Genomic DNA, 8395 nt, shown 5'->3' on the forward strand with positions numbered 1-8395 from the left:
TGGAAAGGGGAAAGCTGAAGAAGTAATAGATGTACCTATAAATTTAAATAGATATCACTAGGTATCATAACATTTTGAAGATACTTAAGGCTTCATCTTCAAGTTATAACGATCCTACAAATTTGATAGACTATAGTTTGACTATTATTCAAAATTTTCTATTCCTGAATTTTCGTGATTTTGACAATTTCAGTGGAAGTAATACCTTCATTGACTGTATGCTCCTGTCATCGAACGCTAATCTGTAAAATTGGTGCGTGAAGACCAATAGCAAAAAAACAAACAACAATTTGTAACGAAGAAACCGTGAAGCTGAGTTCCTATATCCGTTCTCTGATTGTTGCATACCACGTGTCCATTCGGATATGCAAGATTGCTTAGAAAGTGATAGGAAGATGTTGACTGGGATCATTAGCTGATCTTTGAGCTGAATTAGATAACGGACGAAGTGGTCAACGTGTTGAGGCGAGCAAACGTATGCGACAATTCTAGACAGAATTCATTAAATGTAATTGGTAATTGATATGGAGCTAGATCAGGAAATTGAATATCAATTGACCATTTTAATTCGTTGAGGAATTAGGTGGGCTCAAATATTATGTCTATTGTGAGTTGGTTCAAAAAGTAACATTTCGTTTATAACACAATCGATCAAAAGCAACAACGTGTTAATGATTCTGATTAAGGGGAATAAACCTGAATTTTTGTGTCGATATGTGACAATGGATGAAACATGGCTCCATCATTTCACTCCGAAGTTCAGTCGACAGCTAGCTGAGTGTACTGTACACGATGAACCGAATCCAAAGAGAGGAAAATTTAACAATCAGCTGGCAAAGTTATGGTATCAGTATTCTGGGATGCGCAAAGTATAATATTCATAGATTACCACCAAAAGGGCCAGACCGTCAACAGCGATTATTATATAGCGTTATTGCATTGTTTGAAGGATGAAATCATTAAAAAACGGCCCCATTAGAAGAAAAAAGGTGCTGTTTCTTCAAGACAATGCTGTGTCACAAATCAATGAAAACAAAGGCAAAATTGCATGAATTGGGCTTCGACTTGCTTCTGCATCCATCGTATTCGCCAAATCTGGCCCCCAGCGACTTTTTCCTGTTCTCAGACCTCAAAAGAATGCTCGCTGGAAAGAAATTTGAAAGCGAAAGACAAACCGTACTATAAAAATGATATCGAAAAGTTGGAAGATCGCTATAATCACTGTATCGTGCTCTTAGGCAACTATGTTAAATATTAAAATCGAATTTTTCCGAAAAATAGTGTTCTACAGGGTGTTTTTTTCAAGGTATATAACTTCAAGTTGGCATTACTGTTCAAGATCGCGACCGATTTAACAGCTGTCAAGTGATTTATTCTAAGTTTGGTTTGGCAATTCGTCATGAATAGACTCACGCCTGAACAACGCTTGGAAATAGTTGAATTTTATTTCTAAAATAATGGTTCTGTGCGGAATACGTATCGCGCACTACGTCCATTAGCGATGAAGCGCACTTCTAGTTGAAAGGCTACGTCAACAAACAAAACTGCCGCATTTGGAGTGAAGCTAATCCTCGAGTGTATGTTGAAACACCGTTATATCCAGAAAAACTGACTGTTTGGTGCGCTTTATGGGCTGGTGGAATCATTGGTCCGTACTTCTTCAAAAACGATGATGGCCAGAACGTTACAGTCAATGGTGATCGGTATAGAGCCATGATTACTTACTTTTCCATTCCTGAATTGAACAACCAGGAGCTGTGGTTCCAACAAGACGGCGCAACATGTCATACAGCTCGTGCCACAATCGATTTATTGAAAGATACGTTTGGTGACCGCCTAATTTCACGTTTTGGACCTGTGAATTGGCCTCCAAGATCTTGTGATTTAACACCGCTAGACTACTTTCTGTGGGGCTATGTAAAGTCATTGGTCTATGCGGATAAGCCAAAAACCCTTGACCATTTGGGAGACAACATTCGCCGTGTTATTGCCGATATACGGCCATAAATGTTGGACAAAGTCATCGAAAATTGGACGTCCAGATTGGAATACATCCGAGCCAGCCGTGGCGGTCATATGCCAGAAATCATATTTAAAATGTAATGCCACAAGATTATCTTGCGGATAAATAAAAAAACACCCTTTAGCACGAAAAAGACTCGCTACATGGAGAAGATGAAAGAAAAAGAAAATGAATGAAGATGATCATCTCCTTACGTCATCCCAACTTGACCGCTGTCACAATTGCGCCAGAGCGGCGCAATCTAACCTCAGATCCCGGCCAATACCGCTCCTGAGTTATTATTGAGCTGTCAGACTGAATGACATGAAAACTACCTCGCTTATCTGCGATATCATCAGAAAGTGAAACCTCGAGTTATAGATACTGCTTTTTTTTTCTGCCGAGTGCGTCGATTAGTATCTAATAGATTTATTTCGTTGAATCATTTAGCTCAATGAGCTTTCTATGATTGGTAAACGTTACAATGGGAACGTCGTGGAGCAATGAAATGGCCACTTCCTGTCATTAAGTGCCTATAGGAAGACGTAATTGATGTTCCTTTCATCGGGTAAATGTATTTAACCGATCGATATTCAAATTTGTGGAAAGTGAGTTATTTCATGTGCGTTCAACGTTGTCGACTTGGAATTCACAAAAAAAAATTATGTTGCTGCTGCTCTTAGCAATAACCGGTCAATTGAAAAGTCCCCGGTCTACTATAGTAAAACACATTTTTTTTTGCAAAATTCGATTTTATTATTCAACATAGTTGCCTTCGAGAGCAAAGCAGCGATTATAACGATCTTCCAACTTTTCGATACCATTTTTGTAGTACTATTTGTCTTTCGCTTCAAAATAAGCCTCAGTTTCGGCGATTACTTCTTCATTGGCGCTAAATTTCTTTCCAGCGGGCATTCTGTTGAGGTCTGAGAACAGGAAAAAGTCGCTGGGGGACAGATCTGGCGAATACGGTGGATGCAGAAGAAATTTGAAGCCCAATTCATGCAATCTTAACATTTTTTCATAGATTTGTGACACCGCGCATTGTCTTGATGCAACAGCACTTTTTTTTTCTTCAAATGGTGCCGTTTTCAAACGATTTTATCCTTCAAACAATTCAGTAACGCTATATAATAATCGTTGTTGATGGTCTGGTTTTCTTGGAGGTAATCAATGAATATTTTACCTTGCGCATCCCAGAATACTGATGTCATAACCTTGACAGCTGACTGTTGTGTTTTTCCTCGCTTCGGATTCGGTTCATCGTGTGCATTCCACTCAGCTGACTATCAATTGGACTACGGAGTGAAATAATGGAGCCATTTCTCATCCATTGTCACATATCGACGCAAAAATTCAGGTTTATTGCATTTAAGCAGCATCGAACATTGCTCAGAATCATTAACACGTTGTTGCTTTTGATCAATTGCGAGCTCGCGTGGCACCCATTTTGCACAAAGCTTTCTCATGTACAAATATTCGTGAATGATATGATGTACAATTTAAGATGATATCTTCACTATGTCTGCTATCTCGATCTACTTCACTTTACGGTCATTCAAAATTATTATGTGAACTTTTTTGATATTTTCGTCGGTTACAGCCTCTTTTAGCCGTCCACTGCGTTCGCCGTCTTCGGTGCTCATTTGACCATGTTTAAACTCAGCATACCAATCAATGATGGTTGATTTTCCTGGTGCAGTCCCTGGACATTCTTCATCAAGCCAAGATTTTGCTTCAACTGTATATTTTCCCTTCAAAAAGCAAGATTTTATCAGCACACGAAATTCTTTTTTTTATCTTTTTTTCTAAATACAAAAGTAGCTACACTCACAACTCAATATCTCACAAACTAATGGTCGACTGCTGTCAAATTTTGTCACGTATCGTTTGAAGGTTGGTACTAACTGAAAATCATGGATTTGATACTAGCACCGACATCTGTGCATCAGACCGAGGACTTTTCAATTGGACTAATAGCTTAATATTGTCCAATTAGAAAACTTTATAATTTAGGTTTGGGAATATGTTATATATAATACATATAATGATAAACAGGTCATTCCATCTTACTAGGTCTTGTTGAAGTTCATGATTTCGAAAAATCCTGTATGATTAGGGACGTATTTTTGTTTACATGTAAATGATATATTCACGTTTAAAAAAAATACGTCCCATTTCGAAATCTTAGGAACGTATTCTATTCACTGAGTAATTTTATGAGATGCATCTTGCTTGAAATAAGAAAAAATCATTGCGAAAGTAGCAGTTTTCAGTATAGGTGCTAGTCATCTCAATTCTGCAATCCTTCGAATGTGATGTCACAAAACTGGTTGATGCCGTACTTCCTTGGGCTCCCCCATGACTCCCAAACAAAACTGGTGGATCCCACGAAGTGGTACACGACATGTCAAACATGTCACTTCGACATATAAGAACCGATGTTTCTTCAAATATCAAGGTGGCTTTCCATAAATGGGAAAAACTCATTAAACCTCATCCCAAAGAGCACCGAACACCCGTCTGTGTGTTTTTTTTTCATGCATGCATCCTTCCTTTTCAAGGTCTCATCTCATCTCGGTAGCGGAGGTACAGACGTAGCAACATTTAATTACAATTGCAAATATTCAACGGATCGAGATGAACTTCTGAATGGTCTTTCTAGCCCACTGGGATCGCTCTTTTGCTGGGATTGTCGACGATGCAAAAAAATAGAAAAAAAGTTAATGGTTTATTATTTCCTCCCATCTAACAAAAAAAAAATCAGCTGGTGTAAAAAAATTTTTGTATCAGAAAATAGCAGGTGTTCCTAATTTCACGTTTTGGACCTGTGAATTGGCCTCCAAGATCTTGTGATTTAACACCGCTAGACTACTTTCTGTGGGGCTATGTAAAGTCATTGATCTATGCGGATAAGCCACAAACCCTTGACCATTTGGAGGACAACATTCGCCGTGTTATTGCCGATATACGGCCACAAATGTTGGAAAAAGTCATCGAAAATTGGACGTCCAGATTGGACTACATCCGAGCCAACCGTGGCGGTCATATGCCAGAAATCATATTTAAAATGTAATGCCACAAGATTATTTTGCGGATAAATAAAATTCATGTCAATCGAATAATCCATCGTTGTTTTATTGCAATTTATAGTTCTATAGCTCTAAAAGAAAACACCCTTTATGAGCCGTGCGACGCGTGCATATCAAGCTCAAGTAATATCAAGTAGCTTGAAATCGAGTCAAGCAATAAATATCTAAAATCAAGTCAAGCCAAGCTGAAGTATGTAATTTTTCACGAGCTTGATTTTCAAGTCAAGTAGTTGGTTAAAATGTCAAGCTACTTGTCTTGATGTATCCCTAATATCAAAAAGATAATACTTAAAAAACCGTGGTGGTTAGCAAAACTTTTTCCCCGATCCTAAGGCATCATTCAAAGTAATACACCACAATCAGTTCAAAGCGAAACCGCCTCATTCAAATGATCAAAAGAATCGTTGAGCAACGCTTGCTCAAGTTTTTCGTCAGTGATCATATAATCACCGGAGGACTCCTAGATTGTAATTACAACGTCTTATTCGATTCTCTCAGTCAATTACGCATAGGAGTTAATGTTTTGATTGCCATTAAAAAATATTAATCAGGCCACCAGACGCTCATTCAAAGAGATAAAGCTCAGAGCGTTTTGAGGAATCGACAACAATATGATATTCTTTTTTTAAGATCGATTGTTATACACTTGACCCGGTTGGATGGGCTGTGGTCGTTGCATCATCATCTTTCGGGTCAATCAAGGTATTATCATTAAGTTTGCAGAGTTGGATTGAGGCTTATAGATATTCTTCTATGGTTCAGCACGTGTAGGTGTGAGGAAGATGGTAGGGCCATCTGATGGTTTATTATGGAAATAAATTGAGGGAAGGAGTATATAAAATACATACTCATTAAAAAATTGATATTCAGTAGACAGTAGACAGTGGACAACTCTTCTTTTAGAACACAATTGTTTTCTTTCAGAAACCTTCAAAAACTTACGTGTTACACACTATCGGCCTGACTAAAAGAATATGACAGAAATGCATCGTTCAAAATAAATATCAATTGAATTTCAGAACTTCAAAAAGTGATTATAAATGGTGAAATTGGAATTACTTCAGATTGCACCACTCAAATTCAATACTTAGACTTCATCACTGATTCGAGATAGTTTTGGAGAGTTAAAATATTATTTTTCTCGATTCCTTACATCTTCATTTGTCTTTATTACCTTCTTCGACGTCAACAAAATTATTTTTGCAGCTTTTATTTCTTCCAACATTTTTTAGTGATACACCTTCATTTATCGTTTTTCGAATGAGATCACAGCTTTTTATATTTTCTGATATTTGATTTATGTTTGATATTAAATAATGATTTCATTTTTGAATATAAAAACTACCTTGCATTATATTGACACTACCTTGCATTCCACCAAAATAAGCCAATAGCACCGTTTGTGAAGTGTTTTTTATGTTTTTCTCATTGCACTAACAAATTTCAAAAAAATCCTGACTATTGAATAGTTAAATTTAATGAATTTACTGCGTTGGCAGTGAATAAACAATTTTCACAATGATTTTTTCTGAATTTTTTCCGTAGAATGATATTTTTTTTGCAGCTTTCATTTTCTTAAAAATTCAGTGATAATGCCTTCATTGAGCTCTCTCAAATGAGAAAACTGCTTTTTGCAGCTAATATTTGATTTATGTTTTATATTCAGCAATGATTTCATATTCATAGCATTAAAATATTGAAACTACCTTGCTTTCTCATAAATAAGTTAATAACTTATTCGTAACAATTTTTTATGTATTTCTCATTTCATCGAGAAAACCCAGTATAAGGTTTAAAACGATTTTAACTGTTAAATTATGGGGTTAACGATTTTTTTTACCTCTACAGTAGGTACAGTTAATAAACAATTTTTTCGATGAACTTTTTTGAAGGAATGTTTTCGAAAAATAGGAGTTTTTGGAGATTTATTCCACAATAACTGTATTTTCAACTTGAGTCCTGGTACCCACCTACATATAAGGAAACAATTATTGTAAAATCCATTCCAATAAATTAAAAATTTTCTAAACATTATTACGTTATACGAAACCTATGTAAATTGCAAGCCAAATCCAATTCATAAATCCTAATTTGCATTCTCTGATACTGACCTGCGCTCATCGTTGCTCGTGCTATACTCAGGCTAAGTAGTCGCTAAAAACGAGGTCAGCTCGCGTGACCACACCTTTAGATGTAATCTGTATCGACGCAAAGAAGCGATGAGGCAACGAAGAACCCCATCGTGTTTATTCTTTATTCATGGACGTCCAAATTTGTCGCCTCATTTATATCAGTCCGTCTGTGACTACCTATAAACCCGGAAAATGTTGAATCATATCGCCTAGTTTGACAATTTACGCGATTTTAAATTATTGACAGTTTTTTGTGGTGTTTCCTTCCGTTTTTATATCAAATAAACACATATTTATTACAGAATGAGCTTCGAAATGATACACTTGGGTCTTAAAGCGACAAATCTCAATAATTAACAAAGGCCTCCGTGGCGCAATTGGCTAGCGCGTTCGGCTGTTAACCGAAAGGTTGGTGGTTCGAGCCCACCCGGGGGCGTTTATTTTTTCTCACTTCTTGGTTGTTTTTTATCAATGAATTTTTTTTTTTGCAAATGAATAGATGAATAAGCACTTCTATTTCTATTATAGACTATATCAACATAAAATGTAACCGAAAACTTGCATAATAATTTTTTCGATAACCATCTACGTACGATTAATTCGACGCAACAAGATAACATTACGAAACCCAACATTTTTGACCATTCTCGCATTATTTTGATTCTAACAAAATACGCTACTTCACGTTACAACAATTTTTTTTAGGATCAGTGTAATTACCACCAAAACGACTAGTAGTACCCTTTGTCGGTACCAATAGGTAATGCAATCCGACAGATTCTGATGAGGCAACACCTAAAGCACTCACTGCTCCACTATATATGATTAGGTTACAACATAGTACCTAGACTGAAGCAGAGTACCGGCCACACCCAGGGAAAGTACCGGAATTATAATCGAAGTTTTAAAGTCCTTCTTGCCCCAGGTGGAATATTTGTTATGTTCGCATATCAGCCAAGCACGTTATGTAAAGGTTGATGACAAATTTAAGATCGTAAATTTTACTGCTTGGAGATTAGATCATCTGGAGTGTAAAATTTAATTGCCTGCATAAATTCAGGTTGGTACCTATATTTGTTTACCTCAAGTTGCACGTTGCATTCGTGAGGTAAATTTAGGTGAATTCTTGTGGGTCTTCTGAAGGAACTAGACGTGAAACTATTTAGTAG

At 36.7% G+C, this 8395-nt stretch overlaps 1 non-coding gene across 1 annotated transcript; it reads left to right on the forward strand.

The window, feature by feature from the left end:
• Positions 1 to 7588: 7588 nt before the first annotated feature.
• Trnan-guu lies at positions 7589 to 7662 on the forward strand. Its single transcript has one exon. It is a non-coding gene; the product is annotated as a tRNA-Asn (tRNA).
• The last annotated feature ends 733 nt before the right edge of the window (positions 7663 to 8395 follow it).

Source organism: Harmonia axyridis, chromosome 6 (genome assembly GCF_914767665.1).
Source record: "Harmonia axyridis chromosome 6, icHarAxyr1.1, whole genome shotgun sequence".
Taxonomy (NCBI): Eukaryota; Metazoa; Arthropoda; class Insecta; order Coleoptera; family Coccinellidae; genus Harmonia; species Harmonia axyridis.